We start from the raw sequence: 11,418 nt of genomic DNA on the forward strand, positions 1-11,418 counted from the left end.
ACAATGGGAACTCCCTCATTCACATTTTATTTACATTATTGTGTATGTCTGCGGTGAACACCTTCACATCCTTTTTAAAATATATGGATTATAATAGAAAGAGAACTTTAGTCCTAAATGGCTTCTTTGTCCCCCTTTCCCTTTTCTTCCTGTCCCAATTCCAGCAGCCTAATAAAAATTTGACATAGTGAAAAATAATAAAGTTACTTCGTTTAGGTTGCATTATGGTCTAGGCCTAAGTAACTACAGTACCGACCATATTTAGAGGTCTTTTATTAATATTGAATTGTATTGGATTGCTGAACTACAAAGACAAATTAACCAAACTGAAGTTTTTGCAGTTTGGAGGGAATTAAAAAAATGTAAATAAAACAATACCATCAAATTGTGGAGTGCGGGAGTTCCCGTCATGGCTCAGTGGTTAACAAATCCAACTAGGAACCATGAGGTTACGGGTTTGATCCCTGGCCTTGCTCAGTGGTTTAAGAATCCGGTGTTTCTGTGAGCTGTGGTGTAGGTTGCAGACACAGCTTGGATCCCGCGTTGCTGTGGCTCTGGTGTAGGCCGGCGGCTACAGCTCCAATTTGACAACCAGCCTGAGAACCTCCATATGCCGTGGGAGCGGCCCAAGCAAATGGCAAAAAGACAGAAAAAAAAATTGTGGCGTGACTATGATGCTGTATTCTCATGTCTGTGAATAAGAGGATCAAATGCGTGAGGGTAAGCCCAATGGGCTTGTTAAAGGGGCATGTTGTTTTAGCGAGTTTATCCCCAGTGTCTGAAATATAGTACAGGGCCAATGAGTATTTGTTGGATGACTACTGAATGAACACAATTTACCATATATGATGTGTATATAAATTGTGCATAGGGAATTGCACTGCATTCAGTTGTATTTCTAAGTAAGACGTGGACTGAACAGTGGTGGAAGGAAGGTAATAATGGAGAAGTTTCTCTCTAGAACCCACATAGTTATAGTTTTGGTCCTCTTCCTTTCTTGGATAGATCTAAATTTTTGGTGTTATTTTCCCTCTGCTCAAAGGATTTCCTTTAACATTTCCTGTAGGGCAAGTTTACTTTCAGCTTTTGTATGTCTCAGTAAGTCTTCATTTCACCTTCATTTTTGAAAGCTCTTTTTACTGAGTATAGAATTCTGTGTTGACTGTTTTTTGTCTTTCAGTGCTCTAAAGATATTACCCCATTGTCTCTTGGTTTCATTGTTTACAACAAGAAGTCTGCTGTCATTTTTATCTTTGTTCCTCTGTGCTTAATTTTTTTTTTTTTTTACTGGCTTTTTCATATTTTTCCCTTGGAGTTGCCTTGGTGGTGCAGCAGGTTAAGGATCCAGTGTTGTCAAGTGCTGTGGCTTGGGTCACAGCTGAGGCATGGGTTTAATCCCTGGCCCCAGGACTCCTGCATGCCACAGGTGTGGCCAAAAAAATTTTTTTAATCATTGATTTTAAGTGATTTGATAATGATGTGACTTGGTGTAGTTTTATTTATATTTCTTATACTTGGAGTGTTTTGAGTTTCTTGACTCTGCAGTTTTCATTTTCATCAAATTTGGAAACTTTGGAAAATTATTTCTTTAAATAATTTTTTGCTCCTTCACCTTTCCATTCGCATAAATATTAGGCAGCTTGAAGTTGTCCCACAGCTCACTGATGCTCTGCTCATTTTTTCCTCAGTCTCTTTTTTCTCTGAGCATCCTTTTTGATTATTTCAAATTTTTTTTTCTTTCTTTCTTTTTTTTTTTTTTTTTCTATTTCTTGGGCCGCTCCTGCGGCATATGAAGATTCCCAGACTAGGGGTCTAATCGGAGCTGTAGCTGCCGGCCTATGCCAGAGCCACAGCAACGTGGGATCCAAGCCACTTCTGCAACCTACACCACAGCTCACGGCAATGCCGGACGCTTAACCCACTGAGCAAGGCCAGGGATCGAGCCTGCAACCTCATGGTTCCTAGTCGGATTCGTTAACCACTGCACCACGATGGGAACTCCCCTTTTAATCATTTCTATTGCTGTTTTCAAGTTTAGTAATCATTACTTCTACTGTGTTTAATCTGTGGTTAATCCCTTCTGATGTATCTTTCATCTCACGCATTATGTTGCTACATCTGTAGAAGTTTCATTTGAGTCCTTTTATATCTCTCAGGTCTCTATGTAACAATCATACCACTTTCTTTTAACTTCTTGAATAATGTGGCAAGTGAAGATGTGAATGAGGGAGCATGTCACACCCTGATGTTAGCAAGGGTGATCCCAAGGAGGTAGCTCCCCAAAGCCTTGAAAATGTGAACCCTTAGATCAGCTTAGGGCAAAATAGTCTCAGACAGTGGTGCTGTTCAGGCCTAATAAATTCACCTGTGTGAACAGCGAATGGGTTAAATGCTAAAGGAGTATGTGTACTCCCAACATCAGGATGTAATTATCATAGGGATTCAGTCTGTTTTAAACTTTAGAATGCTTTTAAAGCTTAGGATGTTCACGCATCAGGAATGCTGAGTTAAGTTTATCTTTTTTTAAACTATCTTTGTGAACTATCTCTTTATCGAGTGAAGTTTTATAACTTTTACTAAATGACTAACCTGGTTCTAGGTGCAAGCTTGGAGGTATGAGCAGTGTTTCAACATAAAGCAATGAGAAAAACAATCCTCAGTGGTTAACTATTGGTTTTCCTCCGATAAAGAAATGTTATCACTCAGCACAGCCATTTAGGCTCCAGGGGACAGGGTGAGATGGGGTGAAGGGTTGAACAAGGTGGGTGTTATGCAGGAATGAATGGCTCAGCTCCCCAAGAACTGGGCTAAATCTCCCACAGCCTTGTCTAACAACAATTTTATGGCTGACTGATTGTCAAAATCTGTTTTCCATGGTCTGTGGTGTTAATTATCAACAAATATTACTGGATATTTGCAGCTGATCCTGATGGGAGTGCATTAAGATACAATAGTCCTGGAAATTTGTCACCTGTGGTGAAAGGGGGACGGAAACTTATCTTAGAGACAGTTTGCATTTTTTTAGTTCACAACAATTAAGGTTGATGGAATTTATGTATAAAGTTTATAGCCATGAAGAAGCATTCACAATGCAGAGCTCTCCAAGGGCAGGAGTGCCTGGGTCTTTTTCCCAACTGCAGACTTTGCATTCACTGTTTGCCTTGATTGTCCTTGAATGTGCATGCTTGCTTCTCTGTATTCAGGTCTTAGCTAAATGTCACCTTCTCAGAGAGGCCCTCCTTGATAACCCAATCTAAGTTAACTTCTCCTAGACCCACTTCACTTTCTCACACATCATTTCATCTGATTTTCTTCACAGCACCCATCATCATCAGCATTTAAACGCTTGTGTGTTTACTGTATGTCCCATGCTAGTGTTTAAGCACCAGGAAGGAAGTGATATGGTCTGTCTTGGTTGCCATGGTATCCCAGAGCTCAGCAAATGTTTGCTGAGTGACTGAATATAACAAACATAGCTTATTCAGTGAGTCAGAGAATCATGTCAGAAGTAGAGGATGTATATTGACACTAAAAGTTATGTTTTCATGTTCATTAGACATAATATTATAGAACATCTATAGAAGTTTCCACTTTGATAGTATTAATTGGCTCACAAAGGCATGAAATATTAGTGAGTGATGAACCCAATAAAATTCATTAAAAAGCAGTCAGCATTGTGACATGCAGCGGTAGATGTCTTTTACAAAATGTCCATTGTCTGAAAGCAGAATACCGTACAGAGTAGTTTGAGATCTGATCCAGAATAATGTTTTTAAATTTTTCTGTGTCACATCTTTATTGGAGACCCCAGAGAGAGGGCACATCTCTCAGTTAGAGATTGGATAAGACAGAGGGATACTTTGGGACATGGCATGGAGGAATTTCTTTTCGTTTTTTTTCTTCTTATGGCCATGCACCTGGGGCATATCAAAGTTCCTAGGCCAGGGGCTGAATTAGAGCTGTCGCTGTAGGCCTACACCACAGCCACAGCAACACTCGATCCAAGCAGCATCTGTGACCTATGCCGCAACTTGTAGCAACACTGGATCCTTAACCCACTGAGCAAGTCCAGGGATCAAACCCGCTCCTCATGCAGACAACATTAGGTCCTTAATCCACTGAGCCACAGAGGGAACTCCTGGCATTTCTTTTCTGAGAATCTAACCAATTATGGTGACACTTTGGGGCTATAATCAAGCAATATTTATTTGATATCAGGCAATGTAAAGAAGAGGAAAGAGGATAAAGAAAAGAGAAGCAAATAGGCTGTGATTTCACAAGAGTTTATTTCACCTGAAAACACACTTTATACAAAAGCAAAAATAGACACTCCATGTGGCCTGAAGTTTTGAGCAAGGAATCAAGGAAATCTAGCAAGTCTTGGCTGTTGGACCCACACACTGCCCAAATTTGAATCCTGCCTATAACCTTTCCGAGCCTTCAGTTTCCTTACCTGTAAAGTGGGGATATTAATAGTAGCTATCTCGTAATTTTGTTGTGAATGTTAAATGAGTTAATACATTTGAAGTGCTTGGAATGGCATGGGGCCTGGCACATAAATGTTAGGTTTTTTGTTTTTTTTTTTTGCTTTTTTACATGGAAGTAGCCAGTAGCCACTGGTAGTGCAGGCATCAAATGTTTAATGACACAAAAAAGGGTATTAAGAACAAGAGATAAGGGGAAAAGAAGCCTGGGGAAGCTACCAGATGGGACTGAAAAAAGGGTCAATTTTCAGACTGTGGAATTGCATCCTTGGGTGGTTGGGGCTAGAAAGCCTTTGGGCATGAGATTATCATGGACCCAAGAGAGGCAGGTGGACCTGAGTACCTGAAGGGAGATGGTAGAATGTTCTCTTGGTAATACACAGTGGTTTATCAGAGCTTATCTAAAGCTTTTATCCTCTCAAGCATCTCTGTGCTTCCATCTTTTGTGTTGGAACTTGAGACTCAGAGTCAACAGCACTAAGCTGTAAGGCACCAAACACTTGGAGGCAGATAAAAACACAGCTCCTGAACAGTTCCTGGCTTATCTGCCTCAGAGCAAAATGAATTTACAAGCAGATTTATTATTTATAGGTAGAGATTCTTTAGAAGTTTTCTAATGAGCAAGGAGTGGTAAATGGAAAATAAGACCACAGGAGTCACCATGGCTAATTATAAGGTCCAAAAGTCATTGACATTGTTTTTATTTAGCAAGTTGGATTATGGTTTCATTTTACTAAATTTCCGGAGGTTCACGTTTAATAATGTCCTCTGTTTCTTGATTTTCTTTCCTCTATGACTATAGTTTCTCAACTGCAGATTTTCTTATCATAGAGACATTCAGAGACTGAGGAAAGGCTGCTAGGCTCTAGAAGAGACAGATCTCAGTAGATAAGCTGAGAGGATTCTCAGAATAGCAGGGATTTGAGTTGGGTCTTAAGAAAGAAAAGAAACTAGCATTTATAGCATGCTGAGTGCCAAACTCCTCAGCATACCAGGAACTTTACACACATCCAGTTTTTCCTCACAAAAGCATTGCGTACTAGGAGGGATTATTCTCATTTAGCAGAGGAGAACCTGGGGTCACAGATATCAAGTGACTTAAGGTGATATTGTCAGAATGTGGATCAGCGATGTCTAATTCCAGAATCTGTGTCCTTCCTTCTATACCATCTCCCTTCAACTGTTCCTTTAGCAGATAGATATGGTGGGGGGAGAGGTGGGCAGAGATTGGTGGTGGGAGAGGAAGGACATGGAAATAGCAGTTGCCATGGAGCAATGTGATAGAATGAATAGAAGTTGAAAAACCAATTGCTTCACAAATCTGAGCTATTATGTGATGTGCAAGACGCTCTATAAAAAAGTTACTTGATTAGTGAGCTAGAGAATACCTGGGGAACATTGGCTAAATGGTAGAGGGCAACCAATGAGGGGATGGGAGACTGTTCAGGTACCTGGCCCGCAAGGTAGGTGAGAAGGTAAACTTGGAGGGCCTTGGATGCACAAAGAACTCTAGCTGTGTCCGAGGTTGCATTTGGAAGTTTACTGGGTCTTCACTTGCTTTTCTGATCAGAGGCAACCAGAGGAGGCAACCATAGTCACATGAGCTTCTCTGGGTTATTTGGGGTGATCTTGAACCCTGTAAACTCAAGCAGGGTTGACCCCGATTTTGAAGGCAGGTGGGTGGGTAGTTGGGTTACCTGAAACTGGTGAGGTTTGTGACACTCTCTCTCTTTAAAAAAATTTTTTTTGCAGTCTTATGATCCGTGGAATTACCCACTAAGTTCCTGAAAGAAACATTAGTAGATTTTTTTTTTTTTTTTGGTCTTTTTGCTATTTCTTTGGGCCGCTCCCACGGCATATGGAGGTTCCCAGGCTAGGGGTCGAATCGGAGCTGTAGCCACCGGCCTACGCCAGAGCCACAGCAACGTGGGATCCGAGCCGCGTCTGCAACCTACACCACAGCTCACGGCAACGCCGGATCGTTAACCCACTGAGCAAGGGCAGGGACCGAACCCGCAACCTCATGGTTCCTAGTCGGTTTCTTTAACCACTGCGCCATGACGGGAACTCCACATTAGTAGTTTTAAACTGCCTTTTTCAGAAAAGCAATTGAAGAATGATGGTAGCACTGCGGATGTCCCTTCCAACAGTCTAACATTTGTCAGAATGATTGGTATTCTTCTCTGCTTCTCTTGAATCAAGTGTATTCCTTTCCTAATTTTATTGTTGAAGTTATCAGTTTAGCAAAATCATTACATGTTGGTCTTCGACACTAGAATGTTAGTTTGTAAAGGCGAGGTGATTTTTATTGCCTCTGCCCCAGTTCAGTGCTTAGAACCTAGTATGTGCTGAGTAAGTATTTTGTGAGTTAACTTTAAAAAAAGTACAAGCTTCTCAAAGCAATAATAGTGAGTAGCACAGGCAGCCTAGGCTTCCACTATAAGTAAGTCAGCTTTAAGTCCTAGGTGGCAAAACTTGCAGCTGGTATTATCAGGCAAACACTATCACCTGTAGCTCCCTGATGGCGCTAGGTGGTCCCCAGACGTGGAAGGACACTTGAGATGTCGCTTAATCCCCACATGTATGCTGGTATGATAGTATCATTTTTCACTTTTAGTGGAATTTTCCACTTAATGAAAGGACACGTAGGAGCCTTGGAATGGGTGTTCTCGCCACTGGGCAGCTCACACAGGGAACTGGTCCTTGTTTTGAACTAGACACAGCCGCAACTTTGTAAACCACTGAACTGAGTAAATGCACAAAGTTCTCTGGTGCTGCCTTAGGAAATTAATCTCTCTCAAAGTTAAAGGTTTTTTTTTGTTTTGTTTTTGTCTCAAAAATCTTATCCAAGGGAGTTGGCAACATGTATCCTTTTATTATTAGACATTTGTCTTTTAGCTTCTGGCGACCAGTCTTTTGGAAACTTACTGGCACTTGCCCCAAGTATATCTTTTTTTTCAACTGGTCATGGAGCAGACCCGTGCTTTGCTCTGTGGAAATGCAGGGTCCTGGAGACACAGGTGTCAGCAGATCTCAGAAAAGAGGACAAATATTGGACCTGTAGCCAGAATTATTCTTGAAGTAAAAATGGTTTCAGTGTCGTGCTGACTTAACTATTTGAACTCCTGGATCAAATTTGTTGTGCTGATAAAGCAGGAACCACTGAGGTAATTTCTCAGCACACTGGATCCTTGTGCCAAGGGATTTGTAACACCAAGAAAATTTAGTCTTGCCCATTTTCCCCTTAAGAAAAGTCAAGAACTCTGATAACTAGGTAGCTCTGGGTGAAAATTGTGTTTTCCTTTGACCACTTAAACCATGATACTAAGCAATTAATGAATAGCAAGCATGGCTCCTGTCAAAGACTGTGCCAGGAAGAAAGACACTGACAATCAGAGGCTGCTCTTAAGGAATTACACACATCCTCTTGAGGAGAAGGGGCATTTGAAACAGTACAGATGTTACAAGCATTGACAGGGCATATAGGTGATGTTTGAAAACCGGAAGGAGCTATATAAATGTAAGATTTTAAAGTAAGACATGGTGAACTGCCAAGTTGTGCTTAGAAGAAAGAGTAGGACAAGGGGCAGGGTGGGAAGGATATTCCCATGAGGCCGCTGGTGCGGAGATGGAAAAGCACAGCGTCACTTAGAAAAGTGGCCAGTTTTCCTATTTTCCATAAAGCAAAGTCCTGTATAGAAACATAAACTCAGATTTTTTTTTATTGTTTTTTTATGACCACACCCATGGCATATGGAGGCTCCCAGTCTAGGGGTCAAATGCCTACAGCACGGCCATGGCAACATCAGATCTGAGCCTCGTCTGCGACCTGCATCACAGCTCACAGTGATGCTGGATCCTTAACCCACTGAGCGAGGACAGCGATTGAACCTGCGTCCTCGTGGATGCTAGTCAGATTTGTTTCTGCTGAGCCAGGTGGAACTCCTATCTTAGGAATATTAATCCATCACAGGGACTTCACACGTGCAGTCACCTCTACTTTGGAACTGTCCCTTTATTTTTCCCCAAACTTTCTATCTGGCTAGGCTTCCTCCTCTTCAGATTCCATCTTAGCCTTCACTTTCTCCAGTATGCCTCTTACTACATAGTTGAGTGTTTCTTTTGAACTGTACACCAATATTCACTTCCTTCAAATTTCAAATTTCTCCTCAACTAGATTGTAAGTTCCAGTGTTAGGCTATGTGTTCCCAGAGCCCCAAATATAAGTCTCTTTGTTCTAATTGGTTGTTTACTCATTTCTATCCCCCCAAAGACTCTAAGCAGCCTGAGGGTGAGACCAAGTGTATCTTCTTGACTCTCTTGGGCTCCAGGTCCAGCACAGTGTCTGCAGCTACTAGTGACACAGTAATTTGCTATTAAATAAATTCAGTGATGAACAGACAATTGAACAGCCTCAGCCAGCTGAAGGCGTAGCTATTACTAGTATGAAGGGAATGAAGGGCCTTTCCCATTTTGGAAATTTTGAGAAACATTTTCTGAAAGGGCCAGGGATTAGGGAACTGTGGGGTGGGAGAACAGGCAAGAGAAAGGAGTAGAGGGAAAGCGTGTGGGAATAAAGAAGGAGAAAGGATATTGTGTTATAATCTGGTTTCCTGTCACTAACCTTAACAGTTTCATTGAGATGATCACTCATTTCCCAGCCATCAGTTATCTTACTTAAACTATATTGAATGTCTAATCCTCAAAGCATATTTATAGCTCATTAATTATTTCAGTTGAATTTCCTTTCTTCTCTTCCTTCCATCCATTGATTCTCTGATTAACTTATCAAATGCATATTTGGGGACTTAACTTTATGAAAAGCTCATAAAAACTTTGGTAACTAGATATATCTTGTGAAACACAGTAATCCAAGTTTGCATGCTTAAATTTCCTCTCTTTGTAGTTTAAGCCCAAGGAATTGATTTCATCCCTTTAGGTTTTCTTCGTGTGGTATGAGGATTTAGATGGAAAGTCCTGTTTGTCATGACTCTATTAGTAATGGTAATCCGTGTCAAGCCCTTTAAAGTTTCCCGCTCAAGAACACCAGGATAGAAAGCCCAGAATTAAACCCACGCACCTACAGCCAACTCATCTATGACAAAGGAGGCAAGAATATACAATGGAGAAAGGACAGCTTGTTCAATAAGTGGTGCTGGGAAAACTGGACAGCCACATGGAAAAGAATGAAATTAGAACACGTCCTAACACCATACACAAAAATAAACTCCAAATGGATTAAAGACCTAGATATAAGACCAGACACTATCAAACTCCTAGAGGAAAACATAGGCCAAACCCTCTCTGACATAAACGACAGCAACATCTTCTCAGATCCACCTATCAGAGTACTGACAATAAAAAGAAAAATAAACAAATGGGACCTACTCAAACTTCAAAGTTTCTGCACAGCAAAGGAAACCCTAAACAACACAAAAAGACAACCCACAGAATGGGAAAAAATCTTTGCAAGTGAATCCACTGACAAGGGATTAATCTCCAAAATTTATAAACAAGTTCTGCAGCTCCATACCAAAAAAACAAACAACCCCATCCAAAAATGGGCAGAAGATCTAAACAGACAGTTCTCCAAAGAAGACATACAGATGGCCGAGAAACACATGAAAAGATGTTCAGCGTCACTCATTATTAGAGAAATGCAAATCAAAACCACTCTGAGGTACCACCTTACACCAGCCAGAATGGCCACCATCAAAAAGTCTACAAACAATAAGTGCTGGAGAGGGTGTGGAGAAAAAGGAACCCTCGTACACTGTTGGTGGGATTGGAAATTGGTGCAACCACTGTGGAAAGCAGTATGGAGATTCCTCAGAAAACTAAACATAGAACTACCATTGGATCCAGCAACCCCACTCCTGGGCATCTACCCAGAGAAAACCATGACTCGCAAAGACACATGTACTCCAGTGTTCATTGCAGCACTATTTACAATAGCCAAGACATGGAGACAACCTAAATGTCCATCGACAGAGGAGTGGATCCAGAAGATGTGGTACATATACACAATGGAATATTACTCAGCCATTAAAAAGAACGAAATACCAGCATTTTTAGCAACATGGATGGACCTAGAAACTATCACGCTAAGTGAAGTCAGCCATACAATGAGACATCAACATCAAATGCTTTCACTGACATGTGGAATCTGAAAAAAGGACAGACGGAACTTCTTTGCAGAACAGATGCTGACTCACAGACATTGAAAAACTTATGGTATCCGGAGGAAACAATTTAGGGGGTGGGGGGATGTGCCTGGGCTGTGGGATGGAAATCCTGTGGAATCAGATTGTTATGATCATTATACAACTACACATGTGATAAATTCATTTGAGTAATTTAAAAAAGTGGAAAAAAAAAAAAAAAGAACACAGGTAGGAATTCCTGTTGTGGCACAGTGGAAATGAATCCGACTAGGAACCATGAGGTTGTGGGTTTGATCCCTGGCCTTGCTCAGTGGGTTAAGGATCTGGTGTTGCCATGAGCTGCGGTGTAGGTCGCAGACATGGCTTGGATCTGGCGTTGCTGTGACTCTGGCGTAGGCTGGCGGCTACAGCTCTGATTCGACCCCTAGCCTGGGAACCTCCATATGACGCGAGTGCAGCACTAAAAAGACAAATGACAAAAAAAAAAAAAAAATTGCAAGGTAATTTTTTTTGTGTCCTAATCAAATTCTCCCATAGCCTCATCTTGTTTAGCTATTACCAGGGAGTAAATGGCTGAGAACTCCAAGTGCATAATATTGCTTTCACATTGCACTAATCCCTAATGATGTTTAAACTGGAAGAATAAAGGCAATGTTAAAAAGGGAATTTTGCCTACCCTCATCACTTTTCAGTTCCATATTAAGACAGAGGCAAGCATAGAGTTTTTCTTGTAAAAGCATAGGAATTTACTTGTAAATCTCAGCCGGTTT

Source organism: Phacochoerus africanus, chromosome 11 (genome assembly GCF_016906955.1).
Source record: "Phacochoerus africanus isolate WHEZ1 chromosome 11, ROS_Pafr_v1, whole genome shotgun sequence".
Lineage (NCBI taxonomy): Eukaryota > Metazoa > Chordata > Mammalia > Artiodactyla > Suidae > Phacochoerus > Phacochoerus africanus.